The following is a 21791-nucleotide window of genomic DNA, read 5'->3' as shown; positions in this document are numbered from 1 at the left end:
GAAGAAGATGAGAGCCTGCCTCATGATGATGCTATAGTCATCAAGGTAGAGATTGCACGCCGCGAAGTACACAGGGTGTTAGTTGACACCGGATCTGCTGCAGATCTTTTATCTTATGCAGCCTATCAAAAACTTAAGGTGGGTGAAGACTTGATGGAGCCATCATCCACACATCTATATGGCTTTGTAGGATCATCTGCAGTTGCGGAAGGATTGGTTCAGTTGGACCTATCAATTGGAAGCTTCCCCAAGGAAGCCACCATCCGGATAAATTTCTTGGTGGTTCGTGATCTCCCTGCTTACAATGTAATTCTTGGGAGACCATCGTTGTCAAAATTAGGTGCTATCGTTTCAACAAAGCACCTTAAGATAAAGTTCCCGACTGAGATGGGAGTCGATCAAGTTTCATTTGACCAGAAAATTTCTCGGCAATGTTATGTTGCATATTTAAAAGATAAGGAAGGGCCGAGAAAGATAACGGCGTTACCGATTGAAGTAAGAGATGATCGGGATGAAGCAGAAATGCAAAGGCCTGAGCCAGTAGAAAAACTGGAGCAAATCCAGTTGTATCCCGGTAATGAAAATAGAGTTACTTATATCGGGTTCGAGCAGCTAGAAGAATTCAAAGGGGAGTTGAAGTCTTTTCTTCAGCAAAATAGTGACGTGTTCGTGTGATTTGCAGATGATATGCCAGGAATCGATAGGCAGGTTGCAGAACACAAACTTTGGCTAGATCCCAAGGTGAAACCAGTTATCCAGCGAAGGAGAAATTTCTCCATGGAAAAATATGAAGCCGTTCGGGGTGAAGTCGAGAAGCTGAAGAGTTCTGGTTTCATCGAACCAATTGAATGCCCCATCTGGCTGGCCAACGTCATGATGGTCAAAAAGGCAAATGGGAAGTGGAGAATGTGTACAGATTACACATACCTCAACAAGGATTGCCCTAAAGATTGTTACTCGTTGCCTAGGATTGATCTGCTGATAGATGCAATTGCAGGATATGAAACCTTGAGTTTCATGGATGCTTACTCAGGGTATAATCAAATCCTCATGAGTAGGGAGGATGAAAAGTTTACAGCTTTCATGACTGATCGTGAAAGTTTTTATTATAAAGTCATGCCATTCCGCCTGAAGAATGCAAGGGCTACTTACCAAAGGGCCATCAACAAAATATTCAAGGATTTGATTGGGAAAAATGTTGAAGCTTATGTCGACGATATGCTGGTAAAGAGCATTACAAGAACGAAACATATTGAAGATTTAACAGAGGTATTTTCGGTACGACAAAAATACCAGATGAAGCTGAATCCAGAGAAATGCGCCTTTGGAGTCTCCTCGGGAAAATTTTTGGGCTTCATGGTATCACAAAGGGGTATTGAGGCTAATCCAGCCAAAATACAAGCCTTGATTGACATGGAGGCCCCCAAAACAGTTCGGGATGTACAATGCTTGACGGGGAGAGTAGCCGCTTTGAACCATTTCATCTCACAATCAGGAGAAAAGTGTCTACCTTTTTTCAAGGCTCTCAAAGACTTGAGGGGAAGCAAGGAGGGAAAATGGACTGAAGAATGTCAAAAAGCTTTCGAGGAACTAAAGGAGACACTAGGAAGACCACAGCTATTATCTCGACCCGAGAAGGGAGAAGTATTGCAGCTATATTTAGCAGCATCCCCTTCGGCGGTCAGTGCAGTTCTTGTTCGGGAGAAGGACAAGAAACAATGGCCAATTTATTATGTCAGTCACATACTACTGGACGCAGAAACACGATATTCTCAGATCGAGAAGCAGGCTCTAGCTCTTATGATAGCAACTAGAAAACTACGGCCATATTTTCAAGCTCATTCCATCAAGGTATTTACTACTTTTCCTCTTAGTAAAGTTCTTCGTAAACCTAATTTATCTGGAAGAATGGTGGCATGGTCGGTTGAGCTCAGTGAGTTCCGAGTAAGCTTTAAGCCTTGAACGGCAATCAAAGCTCAAGCACTAGCCGACTTTGTAGTAGAGACTACTGCACCCATGGAAGAAGTTACCGAGCCCACTATCACGACAGTGTGGGAGGTATATGTGGATGGTTCTAGTAACAAAGATGGAGCAGGAGCTGGAATTCTCCTGAAGAGTCCAGCAGGATTTATTATTCGGTATGCGCTAAGATTTGCATTCGAAGCAAGTAATAATGAGGCGGAGTACGAAGCCCTAATAACCGGACTTAGATTGTCAAAAGCTTTGGCAATAGTAGACGTAACTATTTATAGTGACTCTTAGCTTATTGTCAACCAAGTACAGGGGGAATATGGTGTTAAGGAACCCCGGTTACAGAAATATCAAGAAATTGTGCAAGTATTGCAAAAAGAGTTTAGGAATCTGAAAGTATGTCAGATCCCGAGAAAAGAAAATACAATGGCAGATGAGCTATCTCGATTAGCCAATGCCAAAGAAAAGAATTTAGACCCTTCGGTCTACATCGAAGAGATAACATTTCCAAGTTATCACGAGAAGGAAATTTCCTATATTGAAGTGGAGCATTGCTGGATGGATCCAATAGTTGAATATCTAAGAGATGATAAATTACCAGAGGATCCGAAAGAGGCGAGATTAATCAAATTACGATCAGCATGATTCATTATGCAGAATGGGAGGCTGTACAGAAGATCTTACTCTGGACCCCTCCTGAGATGTTTGGGTCCCGAGGGATCAGAGTCAGCCCTGGCTGAGGTGCATGAAGGAATTTGTGGTGTTCACATGGGCGGTCGAGCCTTGGCACACAAAATTCTGAGGCTTCGATTATATTGGCCTAAGCTCCAACAGGCTGCTATGGAATACGTTCGCCGATGTAGTAACTGTCAAATTCATGCTACAATATCTAAACGCCCAGCTGAAACCATGACTTCGATTTTAGTCGCGATGTGGGGAATCGATATCATGGGTAACTTCACCAAGGCGTCGGGTGGAAGAGAGTATCTTATAGTAGCAATCGATTACTTCACCAAATGGGTCGAGGCTAGCGCCTTGGCAACCATCACTAAAAAAAAGGTGGAGAAATTCATGCTCGAGTCAATTATATACTGGTTCAGAATGCCAAAAATAATCGTTACCGATCATGGCACTCAATTCAACTGTCCAGAGTTTGAACAATTCTGCGGAACTTATTTGATCGAGCATCGTATGTCATCAATGGCATACCCCCAAAGCAATGGTCAGGTAGAGGTTACAAATCGAACACTACTTGAAGGAATAAAGAGAAGACTCGAAGCTGATAAAGCCTTGTGGGTCGAAGAATTGCAGAATGTACTGTGGGCCTACCGACCTATGGTTCGGACACCTACAGAAGAATCTCCTTTTAAACTGGCATACGGATCTGAAGCATTGGCATCTGTGGAAGTAATGGCTGGAACACTACGGGACAGAGAATTCGAGGAAAAAGTGAATGAACAAGGACTGCTTGATAGCCTTGATTTATTGGATGAGGTTTGTGCAAAAGCAATAGCACGAACTCAACATTATCAAAGGAGGATAGCGTCACATTATAAATCCCGAGTAAAGAACCGTTGGTACTCAGTAGGAGAAATGGTATTGAGAAATACCTCAGCTTCAGATCCACGCCATCAGAGGAAATTGGACCCTTCATCGGAAGGACCATATATGGTTATCAAACCAGTCGGTTCGGGGGCTTACAAGCTGAAGAACTTGACAACCCAGAAAGAGTTGGATCGTTCATGGAATGCCAGGCATCTGAAGAAATATTATCCCTGAAGATTATCATTTTCGTTCATGATGTAACAAATTTCAAACTCAATTAATACAATTTTCAGTTTTCAACATACTGTGTTTTGATTGGGGGCATCATACAACACATTCGAGGAACAGATCCAGCGACAAAATCAAAAGGCATCGGTTTAAAACCCGAGTGAGTTCCTTCTACAAGGCATCGGCTTAAAACCGGAGTGAGTTCCTACTACAAGGCATCGGCTTAAAACCCGAGTGAGTTCCTTCTACAAGGCATCGGTTTAAAACCCGAGTGAGTTCCTTCTCAGACTTATTGAATTTCTCCGGAAACCCTTAAGTAAAGGCATCGGTTTAAAACCCAAGTGAGTTCCTTCTTAGACTTATTGAATTTCTCTGAAAATCCTTAAGTAAAGGCATCGGTTCAAAACCTGAGTGAGTTCCTTCTACAAGGCATCGGCTTAAAACCCAAGTGAGTTCCTTCTCAGACTTATTGAATTTCTACGGAATCTCTAAGTAAAGGCATTATAAGACCTACTGCAACAATGACTCAAGTGATTGGCAAAGTTCAAAGATGAAATTTAATTCTTTATTTCTTTAAACGACCAGAAGAGGCCAACCTTTACATCAAGCATACATATGAGACAACAAGTGTTGGGGTACAATCTTCGTTCGGTCAAAAAAGAAAGACATCATCAAGAAGTTAAACAAGATCGAAGGAGCTTTTCCAGAAGTAACACAGAGTTAAGAAGCAACACAGATTCAGGAGGAAGAAGAAGAAGAAGAAGAGCATGGTCGGGAAAACATATATTGTCATTTGTTTTTTATCCTTAAGGATTGCGAAGCATTCTGCAAGTACAAAATCCTCTGCAATTCCATACTCTTTATCCAGCTTGACCGGAAGAAGCCTGATCTTTGATCAAACCTGAATTCAAGGCAAGCTCTTCATAACTGAATCCTTGGAGAGGAGCATAAGGAGGGGAATCATCGAGATAATGCATGATATCCAGATCTGGAGGTGGAAGGTCGATCGTATCCTTGGTCAAGTCAGGAAGAGGAAGACCCAGCTTTGCAAACACTTCAGGATGACAATTGGCACTGTAGGGAGTCGTGTTGAAATAAGGATCTCTCCTTAATATTGATTCCCATACTTCGTTTTCGACATCCCGGTATGCCTGCAAGTTATAAGCATTCAGCATGTCAACAAAAGGCTTACTGTGCAAATACTTGAAGATGCAAGCTCTGCGAACATCAGTTGGAAGGGATTCGGGCAAAGGAATAACAGCTTGCCTTTGGGGTAATGCTTCAGATCCTTTCTCCCCTGACTTTCTTGCTTCTCGTTCCAGCCTCGGGATCTTCTCCCTGGCATCATCCAAATCCGAATGGAGACGTTCTATCACAGAATTCTTCTCCCTTGCAACCTCCCAAGCTAAGTTTCCAAGACGAGCAATTTATGCGTCTTTGGCTTTGGAGTCTTCCCGAAGCTTGGAAACTTCATCACTCAGTCTACAGAGTCTAGAGGTTGCTTCCACTTGGTTGTGGAAGTTACCAGTAAGACTCCTGCAACAACTTCCGAGTTAATCATGAGCAAAAGAAAAATCTTCAGAACAAAAAGGAAATGAAGAAAAACTTACATCACCAGTGACTTCATAAAGTCACTGTCTGGAATGGTGGAGAGGACTCTGCTCTTGGCAGGCATTTGAACAGCAGTGCACCACTCCAGTGCCTAGTCAAACTCGCTTGACACCAAGTCAGACTTCCTCGAAGAACAAGATGGATGAGCTACATCAAGAGAAGGATGAGCTACATCATCCACCAACCTAGGGCGCTTCCTGGTGGAAAAATCCTCCAGCTCCAGAGACGGGGAGGAGGAGGATGCCAAACAAGCCTTAGAGTTGGAAGTAGAAGCAGCACTTGCAGGGACCGCACCTTCATCAGATGCCAACATAGTTGCCTCAGATGTCCGAAGGGTCTTCATTAGGGGATCCCGAACGGTTTCTCCAGTAGGGGCATCAACAGTGCATACAACGACAGAGGGAGCCACATCCTCCTTGGAAGACCGAATGGTTTCTTCAAGTAGAGGGAGCGTAGGAGAAACATCAGCAGAAACTGTGGGAATCTGATCTGAAGATTCACCAACAGCAGTCTCCTTACGTTTAGAAGATTCATCAGATGCAATCACCTCACAAGAAGTAACCTTTGTCGGTACTAGGGCAGTTTTCATACAGGAATTTGCCCTAATAAAGCTCAAATCAATTATGGGAGGCACTGCAGATACAAAAAAGTAGTGTCAGTACGAAAATCCTACAACATACAGAAAAAGGGGAAACCCTAGGTTTCTGTTAAGCATGAACAGTTCAGAACTTCCATCATAAGTAAACCCAAAGTATGAATACGTTGGAGTTTACTCAGGGAGAAGAAGAGATGAAGATTCGTGACAAAAATGGAGCAAAAGACTTACTTTTTCAACTTCTGATCGAAGACGGTGTTGAAGGACAAGGGTACGTATAGAGCAAAAGAAGACGAAATGTCGTTTTGCAAATCTATCAGACAGAAATAATTTGCAGATAGAAAGATAAGGGTGAAGTACCTTTGAGGGGCTTAAATAGCCTCAAGGTGTGATGCAATGATTGAAACCCCAAGGTAATTAAGGGATAGGATCGAAGAGACGCTTCGAACTCCTCAAAACGAAGGATCAACGGTCAGGGGATAACGGCGCTTTAAATTCAAAATTCGAAGGCTGATCAAAGATTCCACGTGGAACAATATTCACCTGATATGAGGATACTACCAACCATCGCACCACATGAAGTATTTCTAACTTATTGGGAGAAGTGATTGGCATATGAATGCATGAAAACGTTTGGACTTCGCAATAAATAGAGGAACGGTTGGGAGTAAATGTTCAGAGGAAAATGAACACATCTCTCCTGAGCACATCTTTATGATATCCCAAACGTTATCTCCAGTTAAGGTACAAGTTACTCTACAAGATTAACTTATATCATTTACGTCTTGACCTAAAGACGATATTTTGGGATATGAGACAAAGAAGCATTAAGGCAATCATTGGAAGAGTTCGAGAAAAAAGATTGATTTCTATTTCATCAAGAACGTGGAGGGCCAATCCTTACAAAAAAAGATATACATATGGGAAATGGTTTCCTATGTTTCTTCTTCATTATCAACCGAGGAGTCTTTATCAGGATCTCTTTCCGAAGCAGGCTGAGAAGGTTCTTCGGGAAGAGGGGGTGAATCAGCAAGATACTCCTCAATATTTGGGTCCGCTGGAATAGGATCCTCCTCTTCAAAAACCCAATTCGGGAAAGCCACCTTAAGCTTCCCGAAGATTTCTTTGTGACACACCTCTCGAAAGGGAGTTGTATCAAAGGAAGGGTTAGATTCAAGGATCTTTTCCCAGATGTCATTTTGCCCCGCTCGATAAGCTTGAAGGTTGAAGCGGCCCATCAATTTAGTAAAGGGGACGCTGTTCAGGTACTTCCGAATGCATTTCCTCCGAAGATATGGCTTGATATGTTCGGGTTCGCTGGGAATTGTCATTTTTGATAGGCGCTCATTATCCAAGGACTTAAGCTCAAGGCTCTCGCCAAAGGCAATAGCCTCCTGTTTATGCTTCTTGGCCTCACGTTCAGTAGCATGGGCACGAACATTTGACGAGTCAAGTTCCTTCCTTAAGGAATTCAGCTCCTCATCGTGCTTCTCCTTCAGCTCTTCGGCTGCCTTCTTCAGCCGGTCTACTTCAGAATTGGCCTTTGCCAAATTCTTTTCACAGGTCTGCAGCAAGGAGCCATTGTGACCAACTCGGCTCAATGCCTCCATGTGTTGATAAAAGCTCAACACAACAATCCTGAAAAGACAGAGATTATCAGAAAATCTCGGAGAAGATTACAAAGCAATTAGCAAAAGATCAAGAAGATTAATACCTTGTGGAATGACTAACAAGAACGTCATCCTCCAGAGCTTCAAAGGCCTGACGATCGGCAGGAAAAAGACCGAGAGAGCTCCATTCAGCAGCCTTCTCAGGATCCTGAGTGGCCTGATCTGTTTGTGTCAGCGTCCATTGAGGCATGAAGATCTCCTCAGAGTCTTTATTCTTTTTGGATTTCTTTGGGGCCGAAGCATCGGCTGAGTCATGCTTCCTTTTGGATCGAGTAGGAGTGGGGAGGTCTATCTCTTCCACGATTGGTTTTTTCCCTCTCCCCGAAGTTTTAGCTACTGGCTTCAGGTTCCTATTACCCTTGTATGAAGGGTTTGGAGGAGGTGCAGAGGATACTTGTACTGTAGTCAAGGCTCGAGGGGACCGTCGTTCAGCAGTCACAACAGCCTTGGCAGCTTTTACCCGAAGACTTTCGGGATCCATTCTTGGAGGCACTGTAAAGAAAGACAAGAGTCAGAGTTGAAAGAATTCTCAGTATCTTCAAGAAAGTAAAACATGGTGGATAGAAAGCTCACGTCGAGCCCAACCCCTAGTATTGAAGGATGGAGTTGTATTCCATCTCATATCCATGTATCTCTTGATACCATGGAATTGACTTGATCTTCCCGACAGCCGCTCTGTCTTCTTGGGATAAGGGAAGGACCCGGTTACCCTCGGAGTATGAAGTGTACTGCTTCCAGACGGTCGGGAAGTTAAGATCAGATTGAGGCGCTTGGCAGAAGAAATATCGCTTGCGCCACCCTTTGTGGTTAGAAGGGCAGGTTCCTTTGGCAAGAATGCTGCCCGTCCAGTCAAGTTCCACTTTGTTGCGCTTGGAAAGCACAACCCAACCAGGAAGATGGGAGATGGAAAGAATGTGAAAATGTACGAAAAGAGGAAGAGAAGACGTGATGCCAAGTTCAAAACATAAACCCAAGAAGCCGACGATGAGACGCCAGCTATTGGGAAGAAACGTTCCTAGACAGATGTCCCAATGATTCAGAACGGCTGAAAATAAGGGATTGAAGAAAGGAAAGCGAACCCCGCTTTCTAGTGCATCTATATACAGGGTCGAATCAACTCTTTCATCTGATTTGGGAGCCCTAAGATGGTACGAAGAAGGAAAGCCAAAACCCTTGACAGCTAAAGGAAGATTTTCCTCATTATAGGAGGAAGCTACAGAATCAGGTCCACTAGCGGATTTGGTGGATTCTTTTGACCGCTCAGAAGACTCGGCAGTCACCCTAGGAGTCATGGAAGGTCCGGATTCAAGATGAACAGAAGAAGTCTCAATTTTTTCTTCTACTCTTTGTTGGCTAACTTCTGCGAAGTCACGCCAAAGAGCAGTTAGGGTTTTGTTATCACTATCCGACTGCTCAGAGGGGAGGGAAACAAAGGCCTCATTGCCACTATCGCTTTTACCGGCGCTTGACACAGGAGAAGTCTCAGAGGAAACCCTACTATCTTCCATTACTAAAGGGTTTGACTACAGTTTCTAAAGAAAAAGAAACTGGAGACAGAAAGTAAACTTTGCAAAAAGATCAGTAAATTTACTGATTCACTGAGAGAGCTCGAGAACGAAAGAATCGTAAAGGCTCGAAGAAGATGATGGGGTTTCAAAATTCCAGAAAAGAAGAATGAAACCTACGAAGACAACGAACCGCTTTTAAGCACCCGCACGAATGCTCGAGGACGTGAATGATTGAGATTAATTCGACATCAACGATCGAGATTTGAAGATGGTTCGAAATTTTGAACTCACGAATCCAAAATAGGTGTTCAGAAACCGTCGTTTTGATTGCGTGAGCCACGATAGTTTCAACTGCAGGAGATGCGTAGTGGTACCCTCACAAAGCTCGAGAAAAAAGCGACACTACCGCATTAAATGCGAAATGACATTTAAAGGATTATGCAAGACTATTACTTGACGACGAACCCAGTTAAAAACCAAGCCCTCGGGATCGACCGAATGCTTGGTCTGGGGGGCTCGTGATACGGAGAAAATATGATTGAACTTGGTTCATTCATGGTTCGACCCTCGACTCCAGTCAAGACGAAGGGAATCGACTTGTTTCCGAGCGAGCCGGGTTCAGGAAGTAGCTTGCTGAGGAAGAAAACTAAATCAGCCACAAGCATGCTTTAATCCAATACTTATGGAGGAGGTTAATCAACCTAATGACGGCAGGCAGAATTCGGCGGCTGTCACTTATCGCTTTCAAAAGGATAACCATCAGATAACGATCGGGTTATCCTAGGAGTCCTCTACTAGTCCAAACTAGTAGAAGTCTATCACTCAACGGATCTATCTGTTGAGATCCAATGATTATCCGAAGAAGGCTCAAATACATCCAACGAAGAAGATTCGAAGGTACACTCTATATAAACATCACCTCCCGCAAGGGAAGGACACACACACTTGGACGTGAACACTCAGATGCTTACTATCTGAATCGTATTCCAGTTATTCATTCCTTAGCGGGGGGGGGGTTTGCCCCCTCCGTTTTTTTGGGGGGGGTTTTTTTTTTTTTTTTTTGACTTAGCCTTCGGAGGTGGACTCCCGACCCCAGCGGTCGGGCCACATCTGATGCTTTGTTTTGCAGGTCATTCTCAGGAGATCTAAGGGCTGAGCAGATCTTGGATGCATCACCTAGCAACCTCTGCCCCTTTTTCCTTTGAGCTCTTCTATGTAAACTCTCATTCTTGCCTTCACAAATGTAAGTAATTAAACATGCTTTTTATCTTTTTATTTTTGGTAAATTAAACATGCCTTTTGAAGATGGGGTTTTGTATTTTATGGGTCATCAGTGTTATGACATGTATACACTTTGTTTCTTACAATTTCTTCATAAATGTTTGTATAGGAGTTATTTTTCCAATTAGGAAGATCAAACAAGGTGATCCTCTCTCCCTTGCAATTTTCATTTTGTGTTCTCAAGCTTTGTCCTCTATGATTAGCAAAGCTAGAAGGGATATACGGGTTTGACGGGGTGAGACCAAAGGGATGCTATTACCTGTTTATTATTTGCATATGACTGTTTAGTCTTTTCCAGAGTTAATCTACATAAAATAAATTGCTTGAAAGACTATTTGGAGCTCTACTTCAAAGCATTAGGACAAGTGATTTGACTTGTAGAAGTCAAGCTTAATTTTTAGCCCAGACACCCACACAAAGTTCAAACTGTGGTTCTCTAAGGTGCTAAAGGTTCAGTATCTTGATAGGCCTTTAAAATACTTGGGCCTACCAATTGATTTGGTGCTAAAGAAGACCATATTTGATGAGGAAAAGCAAAAATTGTGTTAGAACTCCAGGGATAGAAGGGGAAGCTGCTTTCCATTCAGAGAATGAGGCATCATTTGGAGGCTTCACTATTTCCAATGTCAAATTATGCTGGGTCGCACTTTAAACTTTCCATGTCTTTCCATAACGCCATTACATAAGTATTTTCAAACCTTTTTTTTTTCCAGGGGAGGAAGGATTGGGTGGAGAAGAGGGGGAAAAAAAAGTATTAGGTGTCATGAAATAGAATGTCCAAATGAAGGCAATGGAGCTTTGGGATACCCCTTTTGGGCAAGCTTTGTCAAATTGATATATTTCCGAGGTCCAATTTCCAGCGTGCAGGGGAAATAAACCGTCGTGGGGATGGCGAAGCTTGCTCCTTGGCGAAACAATGCTAATGGATGGACTTCTTTGGAAGGTGGGAGATGGTAGAAAAATAAATATTTGTTGAGATAAATGGATACCCACTTTGTTGGACTATAAATCACGACTCCACGCCCTACAAGTTGTGACCTAGAAAATATAATGGATTTGATTGATCTGGTAAGTAAAAGGGGCTATCTCATTTTCTTAGCAACTTGGGATGCCCTTGTAGGGGAAGCTTTTGGCTTTTTGAAAGCTGAACACTTGCAAAAGAAGTTATTCCACAATTGATGGAGGAAAGTGATTGCTGTAAAGCATTGGATTTCATTCTAGGCATAAAAAACCTTCATTGGTTCTAGTTGATTTAGTTACTGATATCTTACCATTTGATCTAGATTTTAGATGCATCGATTTTACTATCACTGACACTTTGGTTAGGAGGGCTCTATCACTTGTATGTCTGGAATAGGGCCACATTCCATTCTATGGCTATATGATCTGTTGTGACTAATGCCATTGACAATACACAATCCCCTTTGCAATGAATTCCTACTTACCAAAAAAAAAAAAGTGTAAGTAAACATGGTGTAAGTGTAATACATCTCCATCTTCCTTGATTTTGTTGATGCGTTACATGGAAAATTTTGTAACCAATCTCTGTAAACACTAAAATTTAGGCTTTGAAATTCTAGTTCAATGGCGACAACCTCATAGGTAGAGGCATAAGTTCAAGAAGCTCTTGAATTTGAACCTCCGTCCTTTCACACATTCTCCTCCTGCATATGGGCCTCAACCTTTGTGACGAAAAACAAAAAATTGATATCATACTACAAACCATTGGATCAATATACTAGTACTATAATACATCCACACATCTATAAATGCATTATAAATGTTGAAAATTATAATTATGCCCAAGGAAAATTATGGAATTGCATAATTGGGCGGTTACAATATATGAGGACATATTGGTAACTGCCGTCCCACTCTCACAAGTGAGACTGGATATGTTGGACTTTCTCTCTCTCCAAAAAACACAAGAAGAAAACCGAAGGGAAGAGACGCTGATTTGGCTCATCTTCTTTATCTTGCTTGATCTCATATTTTTATTATCTATCAACAAATGAATTTTGTGTCGTAGACTGTATTATCTTTCCACGAGATTGAGGATTTACTAGTGACGGATTGCGTGGATGAATGGGTACGTGGATCATTTCTTTTTCTTCCCCTACATTTTCTATTTGGGATTAGTGTATCTAGGTAGAACTCTATCCTCTCCTTCTGTGGCATGATAAATCTGAATATCATGTTATCCATTTCGATATAACCAACATTGGCATCAGAGCCAAGTTTCCACATTTTTTGTTTCCTTCTAAATCCTTGGATGGTTGATCCATTTTCCTTTTAAATCCTATTGTTGATATCATGGATTGGATCCAAGTGGGAAGATCCATTTTATTGGAACCCTAGATGGAAAACTTTTTTTTTTTTATTTGATTGATCCAAAAGGAAGGATCCTATGTGTTTTCCTTTCATATTTTTGGGATCCAAATGAGTCCATCGTCATCTAAAGACTAATAGGGTGGTTTAATATGCATGAATATGTTAATTCATGGATTTTTTATTTATTTATTTTGATTGGATTTTTTGTACATTTTTTTTATATATGAAATGATGAGATCCAAGAATCCAGTCCTGTGTGGGCATTTGGGTTTGTTTTTAAGGGGACAAATTTTGTTTTTTCTGTCCAGACGAAAATTTATGTATAGCGAGACTGACTTTTGTCTGGGCAAACGGATTCGCTGATGGAGATCCGTCTCAAAATCCTTCTCAAACAGATTCCTAGATGGTGATTCGTTTGGTAGTCCATTTGATCCTTGAAGGTGATCCGTCTAACAGCCAAAAGGTGTTCCAACTTTCTGGACACCTGTAGGCTAACACTCTAAGTGATGTCTGGGCATTAAAAGTCTAATGGGGCTAACTGGGAGCTATTGGGGTAGATGCATTCTATGTGAACCACCTTATAGCAAGAGCATGACTTTGTGTTTTACTTTTGTAAATAGTAAAACAATTTTGGGTCATTTAATTATTGAATCATGCTTCTATAGTAGAATGAAACTAGTATATAAATTCTACATGGATGTTTATTAACATTTCTTTTTGTTCAAATGTTTATCACATAGGTTGACCATGCTAGTGTGAATTTGTTGCTACTTGTGTTTTATACTAGAAATTTTGAATTCATCCTTGCTTGCATTCTTTCTAGTTGATATGGTTGCAACTAAAAGCATCATTGTTAACTCACCAAGGGAGATAAACTGAATGAGAGGAACTATGATCTCTGGCATTGAAAGGTGCAATATTTTCTTGAAGAGTAGGACATGTTGGAAATTATAAACCAGACCATGACCCCACTTGAAGAATGTCACGCCCTCCCAGCCGGTACCCTATCTGGCATACCCGAGAGTGTGATCCACAGCCCGAAGATCAGGTATCGAGTGATCAACCTCCCACATAAACAATAACATAATCATGAACAATCATAACATGAGTGCGGAAGATAAATCATAGATCCAATAAAGAAAGAATGAATCATAACTGAATCAGAATAATAGATATAATCAGAGTATCAAACAGATAAGTAAAGTGAAGCAAAAATCCCACTTTACATCCAGCGGAAAAGTAGCTCTAAAAGAATAAACTAGACAAAACCTAATCCCAGTAACAAGTACATTGGGTAACTAAATTGTTCTCCACTTTATAGACAACATCCTTGTAAGTGTAAATCTCATAAATAGCACAAGGACGCTTCCACTCAATGGTCGGACTAAGCATCGTACGGAGCATAACCACTCGCGGGATCTTCAGAGTAATTGTGGTAATCACCTTCCTGGAGATATGCCTCTTCGCCTTGCGCTTCTTCATAGGGACCGTCATAGTACTCGGTACTGCGGGATAGTCTAACAACATTGTACAATAAAGGAATGAGTTTCAAAGAAACTCGGTAAGGCGATTGAAATCCATAATAACATAAATGGCGAGAATTCCAGAACAAACATAAATGCAATATGATATGAGACAAGCAATGAATGAATGAATCTAACTCTATGTATGCTTGGTCTCTATTGGCAGACATGCTTTAAGTCATAGCACCGTACTTCTTTAGGAAAGTCCACTCACATCCTCAACCATTTAAGATATCTCGGATTCTCTCACGGATCATTTCACCGGTCTTGAGCAGCCGATTGGTAATGGGTCCTTCATCCCTCGGGACAAACCATGGCGGGGGGTTAAGTCAACACACTCTCTCACAACCATTTGGTATAAATGCTTGGCGCATGTCGGGGTAAAACCTAGCCAAATGCAAGTCTTCTACTTAGTTACATCAAGTCGGATCCAGATACTTCCATTCCTCGTCCCGACGATCCTTTCCGGTATCCTTCACACTAGAGTCGGCGTATCCTATGGCACCGACCAACTCGGACTACGGACTCATCAACCCTATTGATCATCCACATATGGTAAACGGGAAGCTCTCACGTCCTCTCACGGGTTGGTTACCGGTCTTAAGCGCCCGTGAGCCCAAGTCTAATCATATGCAACCCTACCAATAAATGGCCCCCACAATGTGATTCCTGTCCTCTCACGGGTTGGTTACCGGTCTTGAGCGCCCATGAATCCCCATTGCTACCACGGGTCGTTCGGTCTCAATACCCCTCCGATTAGGGTCGACATAACAGGACATCCTAGCCAAACACTACTAGACAATCCTAGATATGTCATCCAACGGTTTAGGAAGGTGTCCAGAGGGCATCTCCGGAAACATCCCATAATATTCCCGTAGTAGTCCAAGGACAGAAGTGTCGAAAGGACACCTCTCCTTTCCAAACCATACGTAAGCATACACATGCATCAATTCATATCATCACATATATGGTAATCTTCATATATGGAAAGAAATCAGTAATTACAATCACTTGTATAACATTGGTAAGTAAATCATACATGAATCAATTTAATATGAATAAGTAATGCTACTGTAATCAAAGTTATGCAACAGTAGAATATCATTGTAAGAATCTAATTTAGGAAACATATTAATGATATTCAAATATAGAAACTAGATTCATGCTATCTATGTAATTAAGGAAATAACCATCCTTACCTTTTATAACTCGCAAGGAATCCTAAGAAATCAAGTAAGATCTTGGCAAACTTGAGAAGAAGGTCCTAAACAAGTATATACAACATATTAGGAAAGATCCCTAACAGAAAAGATATCAAAACATCCGAAACAGACCAAATCTGGAGTTGCTTTGTACTCATTGGTCGAGTGGATTGGTCGAGTGGTCCGATCGACCAATCGGTCGACCAATGCGAGACGATAGCCTATAAAATCGAGTTTTAAGATATGAAATCCGAATTTGGTGGTTCAAAAGGGTACTAATCAAGGGGTAGACTACATCAGTAGTATTCTAACAAATAGGGGACCTCAAAACACCAATCAAATCAAGATATCAAGATCCAAATTAGGAAACAAAAAGTTACCATAATTAACTCAAACATGGATCTTGATGAATTTGAAATAGAAGACAAAGACAAGAACAATAGGAGGATGGATCATTGCTTTCGGTAATGAAAACATGAAAACATACATAGATCTTCATGGCATAAGGCTTAGAAGCATAAATCTAAATAAGGAAATAAAACCTACCATATATGTAACTATCATGCATCATGAAGAACACATAGTATGGTAGAAGAGAACATCTAGAAATCTATAGATTATGGATCATGGAAAGAAAACACGGTAATTACTACTAACATGATCAACAAAAGAAGATCCAAAGAGATCAGAATTCAGATTAGAAGTTTAACAGAGATTAAATCATGGTTTGATCATGAATCCTTCAAAAGCTTGCAATGATCATGGTTAAGATCATTGTTCTAGCCTTAAATCCTTAGGATGATCATGAGAACATGTTCGAGAGATGTTTGCAACGAGAGAATGCAGCATCTCTTCTACTGTCTCAACTCAAAAAGGAAAGAAAAACAAAGATGGAGGAGAAGAAGAGAGAGTAGACATACCTTTTGATGCAAAAAGAAGAGTCTCGACGAAGATCCGTCAAGAAAACACCAAGGATGCAAGAGAGATGACTTGCAGAGGTCTTTGGTTCGTTCCAGAGGGTTTGGAGGCAGCAAATACGAAGTGGACTCGAGATTGGACTTAAATAGAGCAAGAACAACCTAATTGCCAAAGACAGCACTCATTGGTCGAGTGGATTGGTCGACTGGCCCGATCGACCAATCGATCGACCAATCTTGCTGACAGCAAGACCAAAACAGGGAATTGAAGGTCCAGATCAAATCCAATCCTAAAGGGGTTTTGCACACAAGTCAAGTGACTTACCTAATAGGTAGAAATGCCTTCAAACCAAGATAGAGAGCACTCCAAGTCCATCAACTAATTAGATCTTCATCAGGATTCAGTTTCCATAAATAGAACCTCATCATCAACTTTCATGGATTCAAAGCCAGACACCAAGTCCTCTACTGGGATGGCCCAAAGCTGACTTCTTACTTTACTTCGGGTCATCGGACCTACAAATAACAAGGTTTCCGGGTCAAGGTTAGGGCTGGGTTTTACAAAGAAGGTACCACCGCATAGCATCGCAAGGACCTTGAGACCTACAATTCCTGGAAGAGGAAGGATAGGGGAGCTAGGATTACCATCCTGAGCTTTATTAGGGATGATCTGATGATTTGAGAAGCACCAGACTGCTTTGCGGGAGGTAATAAAGTTCCAATATGGAGGGATTTCCACCACTAGAGAACTCAAGTTTGGACTCAATTTCAATGGTTATAAGATGCATTAGGGTCATACCATGAGGCAACACATAACCGTCATGTCCAATATGGTAAGTGAGTTGAGTGCATGTGGGCACCAAAAGACTGATGAGGAGTAAGTCTCCGCAATCATTAAGTCATTGCCCAAGTCTTGGGAGAATATGAAGATCTTCTTAACACATGCTGATGATGTTAAGACATTCGATCAAGCTGCCAAGCACCTTGAGCTAGAGGAGGATCGGATGATGGCTAATGCCCCTCCCACTAAGGTATTTGCTGCTAAAGTAAGCACCAGTAATGATGCAGGCTTTAAGCACAAGAAGGATAAAGCTCAACCTCATTCCAAGCAAGGCAATAAGGGTGGGAACAAAAACAAGAATGGCCTCAAGCGTTCCAAGGGGACCAGTGGTGGAAAAAAGAAATCGCTTGGGATTTGCTTCAATTTTCGGAAGCCTGGTCACTTTGCTAGTAATTGCACTGAGCGGGAGGTATGTACTTTGTGTTATATCTCATCTTGTTACGTAACAAGCATTTTGATACTTGTTGAATTAAATCCTTTGGGAATTGTTGATTCAAGTGCGACAAAACATATAACAAGGTAATGTTCGAGCTTCGTGGAATATCACTGTATTCCAAAAGGAAGCAAAAGAATAACAATGGGGAACAACTTGAGTGTGGAGGTCCATGGCACTAGCAAGTGCAAATTAATTTTGTGGGGAAGCCGGACGTTGTTACTCCATGATGTGCTATATGCTCCGGATATTTGATGGACTTTTGTTTCTGTTATTTTACTTTTGAGACATGGTTTTAGAGTTGTATTTGAGAACAATTCTATAATTTTGTATCTAGGTGATACAATTTATGGTAGTGGTTTTCTCCAGAATGGTTTATTGCATTGGATATAATTGATGATTTATCTAATTCTAGTAATGCTTTTATATGCCAAAATATTGTGTGTATTGATTCTGATGTGTGGCATGCTAGACTAGGGTATATTGGCCTAAATAGGATGAATAGGTTGGCAAGAGAAGGCATATTGGGCCAAGGTTCCTTAACTAAATTATCGACCTATGAATCATGTCTAGCAGGAAAAGCAACTAGAAAATCGTTCAAAAAGACTTTGAGAGTCTCTCTTCCTTTAGACCTTATCCATTTAGATGTTTGTGGGCCCATAAATGTGCGTACTAGTCAATGACATACCTATTTCATCACATTCATAGATGATTATATGTGGTATGGTCATATTTATTTAATTTCTCACAAGTCAGAAGCTCTAGAACGCTTTAAGAAGTTCATGAGTTTAGTTAAGAATCAATTAGAAAAGATAATTAAAACTCTTAGAATGGATAAATGTTGAGAATATCTCTTCGATATGTTCAAAGAGTTGTGTGATGAAAATGAGATATCTATATATCTAGGTAACTTACTATTCCAGGGACTCCACAACAAAGTGGGGTTGCTGAGAGGAGGAATAAAGCATTGCTAGACATGGTGAGATCCATGATGGCACAAGCAAACCCACCCATCTCCTTTTGGGGAGATGCTTTGTTGACTGCAGCCTATATCCTCAATAGAGTTCCAAGTAAATTGTTTCCTTCTACATCGTATGAGCTGTGAACCGAAAGGAAGCCGGATTTGAGTTGCATACACACATGGGGTTGTGTAGCATATGTTCACTGTACTTCTCACTAATATGGGAAGCTTGGACCCAAGGGGGAAAAATGTATTTTTGTGAGATATTTTGAACACTCGAAGGGCCATGTTGTTGGGTTAGATGAGAGTGAGAGGAGAATGGAACTCGAGTCTAAGGACGAGAATTTTTGAAAAATGGTTTTCAATCTTTTGCATGAATTAATGAAGAGTCATTGGAATTCTTTGAAATACAAGATGGTGATTTTTTCACTCCAGGGAATTAGATTCTGGATAATGAACCTGGAGTTCATCTAGAAGATCTTAGTAGGAGTGGGAATGCAGATGTGATAGCTCCCTCAAAAGGTGAACACTCTTGTGCACTTGAGCTCTAATGAGCACTGGTTAGTTCCTTGTCGATGTTTCGACATAAAGGATGAAGTTTACATAGTAGCTCCTAAAGAGACTGGCTGCGAGGCAACTGAGATGACTCCAGTCGATGAGCAAGAATCGAAGAGCGTGCAGGAAGCTCTTGCGAGAACGAGCTTAAAGGAATGACTGAAAGCTATAAAGGAAGAGTTGGAGTCGATAAGAGTTATCTAGGATTTGGTTGACGTACTGTCGAGCAGAAAGGAAATCAGGAACAAGTGGGTTCTTAAGATCAAGAGAAAGGCAGATAGATCTATTGAGAAATTCAAGGCTCATTTAGTAGTTAAGGGCTACACCCAAAGAGAAGGCATTGATTATAAGGAAACATTTTCTTTTGTGGTTAGGTTTGCCTCCATACACCTCATATTAACTATTGTTGTTCAAATGAACTTAGAGCTTTACCAAATAGATGTCAAGACTACTTTTCTCAATAGAGAACTTGAGGAAGAGATCTATATGGATTAACTAGTTTTGAAGCTAAGGGACTAAAGGGAAAAGTGTGTAGGCTCAAAATGTTCATATACAGCTTAAAGCAAGCATCCAAACAATGGAATGTGTGCTTCCACCAAATTATGATGGAAAATGGTTTATCTATGCGTGAGAAAGACCACTGCATTTACACCAAGAAATCCGATGATAATTTAGTCATTCTAAATTGTATATAAATGATATACTCATGGATAGCAATAGCAAGAAGATATTGGAAACCATTAAGAAATGGTTATCATCCATTTTTTAAATGTAGGACATGGGTGAAGCAAGCTATGTGCTTGGTGTCAAGATTTTCAGAAATTGACAAAAGAGATTAATAGGTTTATCTTAAGAAACCTATATTGACAATGTCTTGAAGAGATACCAAATGCACAACTGCAAACCAATAGATTCTCCAGTGGAAAAGGGCTGCATTTGAGCCTTGACATGGGTCTTGAGACTTCAGAGGAGAAAACCAAAATGGAAAGAGTTCCATATTCTAGTGTTATGTTACCTTATGTACACTAGAATGTGTACTAGGCCGGATATTTGTTATGCAATGGGTTTGGTTAATCGGTATCAATCAAACCCAGACATAAAGTACTGGAAAACAATTAAGAGGATATTGAGATATCTCAGAGGAACAAGTAACTACATGTTCTGTTACCAATTATTAGATTTTCCATTGGTTGGCTGTAGTGATGTCGACTGGGTTGGAGACATTCATGAGTGCAAATCAACCTTTGAATATACTTTCTTGCTAAATGGCAAGGTCATTCCGTAGTGTAGCAAGAAGCAAACTTGTATAACACTCTCAACCATGGAAGTAGAGTATGTGGCATGTTCAGCTATGGTGCAGGAGGCTGTTTGGTTGAGGAGGTTCCTACAACATACTGGATTTGTGTTGACATCCAAAGAGCTTGCTCTTGTCTTCTATGATAGTACGACAACTCTTAATTATGTCAGAACCCTAAGTATCATGTGAAGACTAAACATATACAAGTAAGAAATTTTTACTTAAGCACATATTTATTAGTCAGATGGTAGCTGACTCTTTTACCAAACCTATAGCCACAAATGTTTTTATTTCTCATGTAAAGTCATTAGGTTTGCTTAGATTGTGACTTATTTATGTATTGGAATTTTCTTATTGTTGAATAATATGCATTCATTCCAATCCCTTTTTCTTTCTTCTTCTTCTTCTTTTCTCTGTCTTTATTATTTTATTTTTTTAACACTTTCTTTGTGATTGTGTTCTTCTAACATAAAACATGATATATGCCAATAAGCATGAAAATGACTCACTCACACGAGCATTCACCTCTGGGACTTTGGTAGCAAATAGAGATGAGAAGGATTGTGAATGGCCTTGTGTAGGTCCATTTATAATCATGTTGTCGCCTTGATTTTGGAATCAATATGAGATTCTCTATAGTGAAGAGAATTGACATGAATGTTCCCGCTATTCATATTGGATATAGAAGCCAAGTGAGAGAACTTTATGTGGCGTTGGGGTGGTGACAATAAAGAAACTTGAGTTAGCCGCAAAGTGGTATGACTAAACTAACACACGTATGGTGTTAGGAGAGACATACATTCTATATTGTATAAAACACTTCGCCATAGCACTTATATCACACTACGCGTGCTTAGCAACCATTGAAAATGACAGGATGGATACTTGCTCCATTCATTGTGTAAGTCCTGGACTTTATGGTCTATTAGTGTCCTCATAGTGACTTTTGACGATGTCATGAAATTAGGGGTTCATGTGGCTACTTTAGGATGTTACCTATGGTCATGATTGATTCGACTTAAATGGGCATTACTGGGAAAGGAGTCAATCTCAAGTATAATGATGGTCAGGGACAAAATGAAAGGTTTGATTCAACTACACCTTAACAGTGTTTGTTGACACCAACTGTATTAGTTACAGTAGCAATCATTTTAAGGACTAGAATGTGATCTTTCAGAGGGGTCAGGATTAGGACCGCAACTGGGCCGGGCTTTTGCAATCCCAAGCTCACCCCTATATGTTCTAATCTGAGCCCATTCCCGCCTTGACCCTAGTTCAGGGCCAAGGATTATTCTCCATGGCCCTAAGCCCTACAGAACCAA

This window comes from Hakea prostrata, chromosome 3 (assembly GCF_041222555.1).
Source record: "Hakea prostrata isolate BN-2017 chromosome 3, UWA_Hpros_2, whole genome shotgun sequence".
Classification (NCBI taxonomy): domain Eukaryota; kingdom Viridiplantae; phylum Streptophyta; class Magnoliopsida; order Proteales; family Proteaceae; genus Hakea; species Hakea prostrata.
Note: the sequence above shows the minus strand (reverse complement) of the source record.